This window comes from Callithrix jacchus, chromosome 10 (genome assembly GCF_049354715.1).
Source record: "Callithrix jacchus isolate 240 chromosome 10, calJac240_pri, whole genome shotgun sequence".
Classification (NCBI taxonomy): domain Eukaryota; kingdom Metazoa; phylum Chordata; class Mammalia; order Primates; family Cebidae; genus Callithrix; species Callithrix jacchus.
Genome location: NC_133511.1, coordinates 115,556,791 through 115,570,116, shown reverse-complemented (window position 1 = coordinate 115,570,116; position 13,326 = coordinate 115,556,791). Strand labels below are relative to the sequence as shown.

General features: G+C 38.2%; 1 pseudogene; it reads right to left on the bottom strand.

The window, feature by feature from the left end:
- Window positions 1–10,723: 10,723 nt before the first annotated feature.
- On the bottom strand, window positions 10,724–11,290 carry LOC108593928 (cytochrome c pseudogene; annotated as a pseudogene).
- Window positions 11,291–13,326: the final 2,036 nt, after the last annotated feature.

Genomic DNA, 13,326 nt, shown 5'->3' with positions numbered 1-13,326 from the left:
AACAATTCAACTTTATACACAAGAAGGAACATTATATAATGTTTACTATTATCCACTTTATCAATTAACTTTTAGCAATATTTAATCCACATCCTTTTCTGTAAAAATATGATTGATAGAGAGACACACAGACACATATATTTATAGATGATGATAGATAAATAGATAATTGACAGATACCAAAATAGATGATAGATAGATGATAGACAGATAGATGATAGATAGATAGATAGATAGAGATGATAGACAGAAAAATGTAGATACAGCTGAGGCCTTTTGTTTGTTTTCACTCCCATCACCCTTGCCTCCTCCTTAGAATTAGCCAATATGGTCAATTTAGTATTTATTATGCTCACAAATGGTTCATACTATTTGTTATCCATGAACATTATTTTATTTTGCATATCTTATTTTGCATATTTTAAGACGGATATAGTGGATTAACCTCTACATTTTCCATTTTGCTTTCTGTTAGAGCATTGTTTTTAATATATTTATGTTGATACTTGCAGATCTAGCTTATTCATTTTAATTTCCATGTATATTCTGTTGTATTTGTTAAAATTATACACTTATACTTATTCATTCTCCCATTAGTAGGCACTGAAGATGTATTAATTTTCTACTATTCCTCACAGTAAACATTCTCATTACTCGTCTCATTGTGCGTATCTGCAAAAGGCTGTCTAAGGAGTGGTTCTCAACGTGTGGTCCCCTGCGGCAGCAGCATCACCTAGGAACATGCTGGGAATGCAAATCCCCTGCTTCCTCGGGCCTACTGAACCAGAAACTCTCGGAGTGGGGTCTAGTAATATGTGCTTTAACAAGCCCTCCAGCTGATTCTGAGTCAAGCTAAAGTTTGCAAACCGCTGCTTGAGGGTGACCTAAATGAACACCTCTCACATCCCTAAACAATGCTGAATTGCTCTCCAAAGGGGTTGCCCCAACTATATTCCCACCAGCAGTGTCTGAGAGTTACCGCATTTCTCATACAAAACCAGAACAATGCAATTGCCTGCCTCTGACAGTTTCGACCATCTGTGGGTTAGGCATCTTGTCAAATGCTTATTGGCCAAATGGATTCCCGTTCTTGTGCACTTTCATTTTTCTATTGAGTAGTTTTTAAACCTTTTTCTAAATAATTTGTAGAAATTGTGTTTTCTAAAACTCATAGTTTTATAATCAATGTGCTCCCAGTCCTTTAACTTTGTTTATATTGAGTTTTTTGTTGTTTTCATTTAACATCTTTAAGTTTTACATAGTAAAATGTACAAATCTTTTTATGTGTGGCTTGTGCTTTTCCAACTTCACTAAAATGTATTCTAAAAACTGTTTAGGTTTTGCTTTGTATACTTAGTCCTTAATGCAACTAGACTTGATCTTTGTGTATACTATGAAGTGGAGATTTAAGTTTAGGGGTTTTCTTCATACTGATAATATCCTTCTCCATCAATTGGTAATGCCACCTCTCATAAATCCAAATATTCAAGATATTTAACATCATCTGTGTTGACTCTTGCTAGAGTTTGCCTATTTTATTGTTTTCCGTTTTTACAAGAACAAACATTTTGTTTTGTACCTTCTCTAATTTTCTATTTTATTAGTTTCTCCTCATATTTATTATTTCCCTCCTTCCACCTTCATAGATTATTCTTCTTTTAAAGCTATTTTTAGTATAACGTACTTATTTTCAATTTGTGTTTATAATAAATGCAATTAAGCTATATATTTACCTGTAGACACCACTTTAATTAGATCACTCAAATATGTATACATTTATTATTGTTCACTTATAAATATTTTATTAGTATAGTATTTATTTTTCTTTAATTCATGAGTTATTCAGAATGTCACTCTTCAATTTCCTGATAAGAAGAAAAAGAGAGTAGGATTGTTAAACTGTTTTTTATCATTTAAATTATTTCTAATTTAATTGTGTGGTAAGATATTGTGATCAGTATGATAGCAATTCTTTGAAAGTTGTTGAAAATTCCTTTTTGCCTTCATGTTCAAATTTTAAAAAGGTTCTATCTATACTTGAAAATAACCTATATGCACTTAAATGTAAAGTTTTTAGATATGTACATGCACATATTATATCATACTTGGTAATTTTATTGTTCAAACTCCCATTCCCACTCTAATTTTTGTCTGCTGGATTTATAAGTTGTGTTCATCTCCTACTATGGTTTTTTTACTTTCTTCTTATAATATTGCCAATGTTTGCTTCATTCTTTCAATGTTAAAATATATGATTATTGTATTAGAAGCATGTAATTTCATTATTCTTATATCTTCTTGATCTGTGGTTACCTTTTTGCATATGTGGTTTCTCTCTTTATCCCAGAAATGTTATTTGTCTTAAGAACTATTTTGTCAATCCAAGATAACTAAATAGGAACAGCTCTGGAGTGCAGGTCCCAGCAAGAACAACTCAGAGGGTAAATGATCACCTCATTTCCAAACGAGTTTTCAAGGCCACAAACCAGGAGATTCCCAGGCTGAAAAGCACCAGGAGTTTCCAGCATGGCTGTTTCAGCCAGTGCCGTGGGTTGCTGCACAGAAACTCACACAAATCTGGGTAGCTGTTTCAACTGGCACTGGAATGCCTGGGAGACAGAGCCACCCAATCAACTGAAAGGGAGGGGCTGAGACACGGAGCCAGGTGATCTGGCTCAGTGGATATCACCCCCACAAAACAAGCAATCTGAAATGCTTTGGATTGAGAGTTTCGCAGCAAGTGCAGCTAGACCCAGGATGGTCCAGATCGGTGGGGGTAGGGCATCCACCACTATAGAGGCAGTCTGCCAATACCAAGGCAGTTCTAACTGTACCTCTATAAACAACACCTCAAGGAAGTTCACACAGCAGCTGGGCAGAGCCCACAGCAGCTCAGCAATGTATCTGTGGGCAGACTGTGACTAGACTATCTCTGTGCTGGGCAGGGCATCTATGAAAAAAGGTAGCAGCACATCAGGAACATAAAAATAAAGTCCAACCTTCCTAGGATAGAGCACCTGGGAAAAGAGGGTTATGATTTCTGCTGCAGCAGACTTAAAAGTATCTGCCCAGCAGCTCTGCACAAAACAACAGAATTCCCGTCACAGCACTTGAGCTCCTATAAGGAACAGACTGTCTCCTCAAGCAGCTCTCTGACCCCATATATCCAAAGAGACACCTCATAAAGGAGAGCTTAGGCCAACATCTGGTGGGTACCCTTCTGGGACAAAGATAACTGAAGAAGAAACTGACAGCAACCCTTACTGTTCTGCAGACCCCGCAGGTGATCCCCAGACAAGCACAGTCTGGAGTAGACCTCCAGCAGTCCTGCAGCAGAGGGGCCTGACTGTTAGAAGGAAACAAAAAAACAGAAAGAAATAATTTCAACATCAACAAAAAGGACATCCACTCAGAGACTCCATCTGGAAGTCACCAACTACAAAGGCCACAGGTAGATAAAGCCATGAAGATGGGAAGAAACCAGCACAAAAAGGATGAAAACACCAAAAAACAGAACACCTCTTCTCCTCCAAGGGGTCACAACTCCTCACCAGCAAGGGAACAAAGCTGGATGGAGAATAAGTCTGATGAATTGACAAAAACAGGCTTCAGAAAGTGGCTAATAAGAAACTTCTCTGAGCTAAAAGAACATGTTCTAACCAAGTGCAAAGAAACTAAGAACCTTGAAAAAAGGTTAGAAGAAATGTTAACTAGAATGAACAGCTTAGAGAAGAATATAAACAACTCAATGGAGCTGAAAAACACCGCATGAGACCTTCACAAAGAATACACAAGTTTCAATAGCCAAATCAACTAAACAAGGATATCAGAGATTGAAGATCAACTCAATGAAATAAAATGAGAAGGCTAGATTAGAGAAAAAAGAGTGAAAAATAAATAAACAAAGCCTCCAAGAAATATGGGATTATGTGAAAAGACCTAATCTACGTTTGATAGGTGTACCTGAATGTAACGGAGAGAATGAATCCAAGATGGAAAACACTTTTCAGGATATTATCCAGGATAACTTCCCCAACCAAGCAAGTCAGGCCAACATTCAAGTCCAGGAAATACAGAGACCACAAAGTCCAGGAATACCTCAAGAAGAGGAACCCCAAGGCACATAATCATCAGATTCACCAGGGTTGAAATGAAGGAAAAAATGCTAAGGGCAGCCAGAGAGAAAGTTTGGATTACCCACAAAGGGAAGCCCATCAGACACACAGCGGATCTCTTGGCAGAAACTCTACAAGCCAGAAGAGAGTGGGGGGGCCAATATTCAACATCCTTAAGGGAAAGAACTTCCAACTTAGAATTTCATATCCAGCCAAACTAATCTTCACAAGCAAAGGAGAAATAAAATCCCTTATGAACAAGCAATAGCTGAGAGATTTCATAGTTTATTTTGCTGTGCAGCTCTTTAACTTAATTCGATCCCACTTACAAATTTTTATTTTTGTTGCAATTGCTTTTCATGGCTTAGCCATAAATTCTTTCCCAAGGCCTATGTCCAGAATGATGTTTCTTTATAAATTACCCAGTCACAGATAGGTCTTTAAGCAGTGCAAGAACAGACATGTACAAGAATACAACGTATGTGTCTTTTTTTTTTTTACCAGTACTATGCTGTTTTGGTTACCATAGCCTTGTAGTATAGTCTGAAGTCAGGTAATGGGATGCCTCCAGCTTTGTTCTTTTTGCTTAGTATTGCTTTGGTTACTCAGGCTTTTTGGCTCCATAGGAATTTTAAAATAGTTTTTTCTAATTCTGTGAAATGTGACACTGGTGGTTTGATAGAAACAGTACTGAATCTGTAGATTGCTTTGGGCAGTATGGCCATTTTAACAATATTGATTCTTCCAACTCAAAAGCATGAAATGTTTTTCCATTTGTATATATCACCTATGATTTCTTTCACCTGGAGTTTGTAGTTCTTGTAGAGATCTTTCACCTCCTTGGTTAAAGGTATTTCTAAGGGTGTGTGTGTGTGCATGTGTGCCCGCGCGCATGCGCGCACATGTACGTGTGTGTGTATTTACTGTGAATAGCATTATTTTCTTGACTTGGCTCTCAAATTCAAATGTTATTGGTGCATAGAAATGTTACTGATTTTCGTACACTGATTTTGTATCCTGAAACTTTACTGAAGTTATATATCCATTCTCAGGGGAGCCTTTTATTAGAGTATTTAAGGTTTTCTAAGTATGGAATATCAGTTTGAGATAGTTTGACTTCTTTTCCTATTTCAATATCTTTTTTTTTTTTTTTGAGATGGAGTTTCGCTCTTGTTACCCAGGCTGGAGTGCAATGGCGCGATCTCAGCTCACCGCAACCTCCGCCTCCTGGGTTCAGGCAATTCTCCTGCCTCAGCCTCCTGAGTAGCTGGGATTACAGGCACAAGCCACCATGCCCAGCTAATTTTTTGTATTTTTAGTAGAGACAGGGTTTCACCATGTTGACCAGGATGGTCTCGATTTCTTGACCTCGTGATCCACCCGCCTTGGCCTCCCAAAGTGCTGGGATTACAGGCTTGAGCCACCGCGCCCTGTCATCTTTTCTTTCTTTCTCATGCCTTTTTGCTCTGGCTAGAACGTCCCATCATTTTCCATTTTTTTATATTCAGCCCATGTGTGTGTGTATGCATGTGTGTTCATTCTATGTCTTGTAGAATGCCTAGAGTTGCATTTTGTTATTTATTCATCTGATTGCTTCTGTCTTCTAATAAATAAATTTGATACATTTACACTTTTTAATGTAGTCCTTTATTTAGATTTAATTATAGTACCCTATTTTGTGTTTTCTATTTACTGTCCATTGCTTTTCCTCTTTTCTACCTTCTTTTGTTTGATAATGTGTATTCCATTCTGATTTGGAAGCCATAACTTTTATTTCTATTATTTTAATAGCCACCCTGAATTTGTTAAACTACATACTTAACTAAAAATTTTTCTGTCAATGTTTATAGACATTTAATGTCTTCCAACTGCGGTAAGATCCTTCGTGTGCTTCAAGTCCCCCCCACCTTGAACGGCTTCTTCACCACGTTGTTATTGTTTTTTAAGTTATAATTCTTAGGCTCTAACCATTAATTAGGATTTCCAACACCTTTCATCAATCTCTGTGCTCACTAGAAGAACTTCCATTTTGGAGGTGAGAGAGAAGTTTGCTTCTTGTATTCCACATCTTCTGCACATTTCTGTTTCTGAAACAAATTTTAATAGTCTTACAGTCTTATGATGTGCAGTAAAATCTTTTAGTATGTATATGTCTACAAATGATTTTATTGAACCCTCTTTCTTGAATAATAGTTTCACTGATGGCAAAATTCTAGGTTGACAGCTTTTTCCTTCAGTATTTCTAAGTCAATATTCCTTATCTTCAAATATATGTTATTATGATAAGAAGTGAGCTGTCAGCCTGTCATTCCCCTGCATGTACCTTCTCTTTCATAGCTTTCATTTTTCTACTCTCTGTATTGCATTCTGAATAAGTTCTTATATTTTACATTCCAATTCTCTATTTATTTTCCTGTGTCTGATGTAGAGTTCATCTCATCCATTACCTATTTGAATACTTTTTAAAATTTATTTATTTTGTGAGATGGAGTCTTGCTCTGTCACCCAGGATGGAGAACAGTGGTGAGATCTCAGCTCACTGCAACCTCCGCCTCCCAAGTTCAAGCACTTGTCCTGCCTCAACCTCCTGAGTAGCTGGAATTACAGGCACACATGGCACCGTACCTGGCTAATTGTTTTGTATTTTTAGTAGAGATAGGGGTTCACCATGTTGGCCAGGCTGATCTTGAACTCCTGACCTCAAGTGATCCACATGCCTCGGCCTCCCAAAGTGCTAGGATTACAGGCGTGAGCCACCATGCCCAGCCTAATTTTTAATAGGTATTACATTCATATGGTTCAAATCCAAAGGTTAAATAGGGCAAATAATGAAAAGTTCAACTTCAACTTCTTGCCACCCAGTTTCTCTTCTAAAGGCAAACAATGTTATCAATTACTTTTATTCTTTCTGATAGCCTACCTTTCTGAATCTTTTATTCTGTGCATATATGTGGAAATCAATGCACATATTCACACACACAGAGAGACACACACACATGAGATTTTTTCTTGTTTTTTACACAAATGTGGCATACTCTGTGTATTTTTCATCTTGCTTTCATTCATTTGACAAAATATTGTAATGATTGTTTCACATCAATATATGAGTCTTCATCTACTAAAAGCCTTCATACAGTCTCATTGAATAGATAAACATTATTACTTCACGAGTTCCTTGTAAAAGTTGCTTCCACTGTTTTGTTATTAATTCTGTATTAAATGACCTTATATATACCATTTCCAAAAGGTGAGGTTTTATCTATACAATATTTCCCTACAAGTAAAATTATTGTTTCTAGATACATGTATTTACAATTATGGGCATTTGAATTAAAGTTTTAGAAAAGCTTTCATTGTATTCAATTTTTGAAGAAGTAATACATGCATACAGTAGAAAATTCAAAAGGAACCAAAGTATAAATACCAGATTATTATACTGTACATTCTTCTAGAGTTATTGCATGTATGTATGGGCATATTTGTATATGTAGGAATATTTCTTTGATTAAGACCAGTTAATATTTTCTTCTGCATTGGAGCCCATGGAAATCAGATGGCTCTCTCCTTCTGATGAAGGCTTTCTCCTTGTTGATTTTTAAAAAGACATGCCAAACTTTAGTATAATCATTCACATTAGGGCATATGTTTTATTGTCTTATTATTCTATCTCAGCCATAAAGACTCATCATTGTGGATACTGTCAGTAAAAGTAATGGTTCCTTCAATTTTCACAATGCCTTTCAGCTCACTCTGGAACAGTATAGATAAAAACTGCATTCTGCTTGGACACAAATTTTCAAATGCACCCTAATCTGAACTGCTTTTTGTTCTTGGTACATAGTGATTCCCCTCAGATCTACCCTTGGATTCGCCATCAGCATCATTTTAGATGTTGCCTTTATTGCTCCTCTGGATTAGATCTCATGTTTCCTGTATCCCGTTTATTTCCTTTTCTCGGTTTACTCTTTCATATTGATGGAGCACATCCTTCCATAGCTTCCTACAAAAGAGTACATAAGAGTTATATATTTTGAGATTTTGATTTTTTGAGTTTTAGAAATTTTATACTTTATTGATAGGCCGTCTAAATGTAGAATTCTAGATTGGAAATTCTTCCCATTTATGATGTAAAAAAAAAATTGCCATTGGAATACAGAAGCCATTTTGATTCCCAGTCCTCTGAATACGTGTTGTTGTTGTTATTGTCCTCTAAAAGCTGTTAGTATCATCTCTTTATCCCCAGGTTCTGAAATTCCACAAGAATATGCCTTAGTGTAGGTCTATTATTATCCATTGTACTGGGCATTTGTTGACCCCTTTCAATATCCAAAATCCATGTGTTTTAATCTGGTAAATTTTTGTGGATAATTTTATTAATTTTTTACTATGTACTTTTTCTGTTATTTTCCTCTAGAACTTCATATTGTTCACATGTTAAATTTCCTGGGCTGATCCTCCAATTTTCTTATGTCTCTCTCTTATTTTCCTCTCTGTATATTTTTGTTCTAATTTTTAGGCAAATTCCCCAACTTCAACTTCCAGCACTTTCATTGAATTTTTCCATTGCTGCCATCATGTTTTCAATTTCCAAATATTATTTTTTTTAAAGATTATCTGAACTTCTTAACATTCTGTCTGCTTCATAAGTACAGTATCTTGGTCAGGCACAATGGCTCACACATTGTAATCAAATGTAATCTCCTAGCACTTTGGGAGACTGAGGCAGGCAGATTGCTTGAGTTTAGGAGCTCAAGACCAGTCTGGGCAACATGAAAAAACCCCAAGTCTACAAAAAAAAAAAATACAGAAACAATTAGCCAGGCCTGGTGGCACTCGCCTGTAGTCCCAGCTACTCAGAGACTTTTACCCCAAGTCTAGAGGTTTCTAGAAGTGCTAGTTCCTGAAACTTAGAGAACTCTCTGCAGTAACTGGATTTTTCTCAACTTTCTGAGACTGTGATAACTTAAGGTCTGGCTTTCTCAGTTCTACTAGTCAGTTACCACTCTTCCATCTCCTTTCCAGAGTCCAAAATACTGTTGCCATTGTCTCCTCACCTAGTCTCCCATTCTTGTTGGTTTCTCCATCTCTTTATTGTAGTTTTACTGTGCATTTGAAAGACAGTGAACTTAGGTGCAGGCAGCCAAACAGCCATTCTAACTCAAAGCTCCATATTTTTTTTTCAATGACTATATTTTTTTTAATGTTTAAATTTTCTAATTGGTCCTTGTCATATCTCCTCATTCTGCTTTCAGCCTCTTTTTTCATAATTTTTTATTTTTCAATGGAAGCTTTGATTTCATTTATTTATTTGAAATAATCAATACATTTACTTTAAAGTTTTATCTGATCATTCTGTAAAATTAATTTTACCCAAAATGAATCCGCCTTCTGATTGTTAGTTTATTGACTTTTTTTTTTTTTTTGGTCACCCAGGGCTGAAGTGCAAGATCTCAACTCACTACAACCTCCATCTCCTGGGTTCAAGTGATTCTCCTGCCTCAGCCTCCTGAGTAGCTGGGATTATAGGCACCCATCACCATTCCTGGCTAATTTCTGCATTTAGTAGACATGGGGTTTCATCATGTGGGCCAGGCTGATTTCAAACTCCTGACCTCAGATGATCCACCCACCTCAGCCTCCTAAAGTGCTGGGATTACAGGTGTGAGCCACCGCCCCTAGCTGTTTTGTTGACTTTTTTTAGCATTAGCTTTTTCCCTTCAGTTTTGTATTTAGTTTACAGTCCCATTTGCAATTTGAAATAGTTTATTGTTTTCATTTTGTTTTTCATTCCCTCTCTCTCCCATAAGCTACCTTCATATTCAATTATCCTGTTGAAAGCTTTGGGGGTCCCCAATCCAGATCCGCTTGTGGTAAGGGCAGTGAGACGAACAGTCCTGCAGAGCCCCTGGGCCATGGCAATTTCAGGATGAGTCACAGGGGAAGTTTGACTCAGCTCCTGGTCACAAGGCTTTGTCTCATCCTTCTCTCCCAGCCTAGAGCTGGATGGGAGCTACTGCTCCTTCAGCACTTGGCACATGTTCATTTCCAGCCTCCTTCCATAGGGAAAGGGAATGAGACATGAATCCTACCTTAGCCCTGGGCTCCTGTAGGTGAGAGCCTGCCTCTGCTTTCCCGTCTCTCAGGGAACACTTTTGACTTCTTTGCCACCACTGACTGCCACTGCCTCCAAAACCAAGTCCCCCAAGACTTTCAGCCCTGATGGCAGTTTGTACTTCCGTGCCAGCCTGGATCTTCAAAAGTGCTTGTCTTGTAGTTGGGCCTGATTGAGACCAGCCTGGCCAACATGGTGAAACCCTGCCTCTACTAAAAACACAAAGATTAGCTGGGTGTGGTGGTAGGCGCCTGTAATCCCAGCTGCTCAGGAGACTGAGGCAGGAAAATCACTTAAACCCAGGAGGTGACGGTTGCGGTGAGCCGAGATCACAACGTTGCACTCCAGCCTGGGCAACAAGAGCGAAACTCCATCTCAAAAACAAACAAACAAAGAAAATTCCAAAAAACCAAACATATTAATTTAACCATAAGCCAATCTTAGTTCGTAATCAAGGCTACCCAATGAAAATATTTTGTCGGTCATTCATGATCTGAATTCTGGTGTATAAAATCTATTAAATTATGGTACACATAAAAAAAATGAGACATTTCTGCTTTGTAATAAATAAGGCGTGGCTATTACTCAGTAGCTTTTTTTTTTTTTTTTAGATAAGCTATCAAGTCTGCCCTTTCTGCCTTCTTCTTAATACTGGCAAAGATCATTTTTGTTCCAGGGATGTACTTCTTGGGATTCTCCAAATACTTCATTAGTGTATCCTCTCTCCAGGTGATGCCTTTGTTCTTATTGGTGTCTGTGTTAAGAGAATCCAACACCCTGATCTGTCTTCCAAGCAAAGAGGCCATGGAGATTAGGCCCAGTCTTTTGCTTGCCTCCCTTTTCCATGGTGTGGTACTGGACACACTTCTGAACAAAAATCTTGCCTTTCTCAACACCACCCATATTTAATTCTCTCTTTTATTGCTGGCGCTATGAAGCTTCCTGCTCAGAAGCCGATGTCCCACTCTCCTCAGTAGGTATCCTTAAGTTAGATCATTGAAGCGTGTGGACCCCAACCATGCTCATAACTTTGATGTCCAAAGTGGCCAGGCCAGGTCAGCAGTGGTCATGAATACACCTCTGGTTTAATGTTGTCTCTGCCTATTGCATATTACTGAAGCACAGGCATATAAGAGGCAGTCAAGGCTAAATATTAACCAAATCTAATTCTGAACCTTCAGAATTCAAAGACTAATAGAGTGAAATTGAATAAAATGAAAATAAATATTTGAGGTTAATTCACTTTAGAAAAATCCGCTTCTGAGACACAACTGTACAGTGCTGTAGTAAGGGTTAAATGAATGGTATGTGTAGGGCACTTAGTACACTGTTCAGCACGTATTAAGTCTGCTAGAATACTGTTGGTACTAGAAGGCACTACAAAGGGGCTAGAGGAGTCAGTCAGTAGGGAGGCCTTTAGAGGATCAACAGGAAGGGAGAAACAAAAGCGAACAGGAAATGACTCTCCAGCCAACGCGGGGGGGGGGGGGGGGAGGATTAAAAACAGAAAGATGATTATCACCAGTGAAATGTTTCCCTCCCTTCCAACAACCTTCACCCTGTACACAATAAGCAAAGAATTATCAACATCAATCTACAGGCTGTGTAAATCCAGAGAAGCTATGAGAAAGACAACATAGCTCCTAGACTCTCTGAAATGTACTGGGACCCTCTGTGAGGTCTGAGATTCATTGTTGTTGTTCATACCTTTGTGTCTAGCACATACTGAGCATTCAATAGCTGTTGAATGAATGAATAAAGGTTATCAGAAAGGAGTTGCCACAGAAGATCCCAATGCAAACACCTGTGAGAATAAATTTTATGTTCTGGATACAGAGAGGTGGCAAATCAGCAGAAAGAATATCCTCTCCACTTCCAGGATTTGGTACAATTAGAGTGCAAAAAAGGGAAGAACAAAACCAAATAAATGAATGACCAACATTGACCATGGGGAGCATTCAGGGACATATTTTTAAAACAGGAAAATGGTGACATCTGGATTTAAAAGTATCTCAGCCAGGCAGGGTGGCTCACATTTATAATCCCAGCATTTTGGAAGGCCAAGGCAGGTGGGTTACTTGAGCCCAGGAGTTTCAGACCTGCCTGGGCTATAGAGTGAGACCTCATCTCTGCCAAAAAAAAAAAAAAATAGTATTCCTCTCCCCAGATGTAAAGCATCACTCGTTAAATGTGTGTGTGTGTGTGTGAGAGAGAGAGAGAGATTATGTTCCCTGTCAATTACACATGTTAATTCAATTGTATTGTTAGAGTTTTTGACTCAATTCCAACTATTCCTAGAAGCTCTAGAATAGGAGAATATGATAACCAGGAACAACCCTTAAAACCAATTGTGAGGGAATTCAGAAATAAGTTGCATAGATTACAGGGCTATCTGTGCAATCTCCATGTATTCAGTGTGTAGCTGGTTTCCTGATTCTGAAGTACTATAGAAGTGAATAGCTGAGATGACGAATCCTACTTGTTATGCATGTGCCACTGGAGATGTCACTTCCTCTGCTCTAGTCCTCACATTCCCTATATCTACAAAATGAAACCATGTGTATCAGGAATATTCTGAGAAACCATGTGTATCGGGAATATCCTGATTGCAAATAGAAAATTCAACTCAATCTCACTCAGTTGAGCATTCTCGTTGATGGGTGAGTATGATTGAAGAACTCTAGCATGTAAACAAGACTCCTAGGGTCAATTTTTCTCTGTTCCCTGCTCTGTTCACCCCTACATGGGCTTCACTCTCAACAAACCCTCTCCTCTTGGTGGCAGAGTGACTGTTACCAGCTATGGTCTTACGTCTTTATTTGTATAAGTCCGGTGGCAAAAAGGACACACTTCTTCCACGGTTTTAGTGGGAATCCTGACACGGCATCTCACTGGCTCCAAAGGGGGCAGATGCACCACCCTAAGGACCCCCAAAACTTTCAACAGGATAATTGAATATGAAGGTGGATTGGGGGAGAGAGAGGGAATGAAAAACCAAACGAAAACGGTAAAATATTTCAAATTGCAAATGGGACTGTAAACTAAATACAAAACTGAAGGAAAAAAAACTAATGCTAAAAAAGTCAACAACCACTGTGG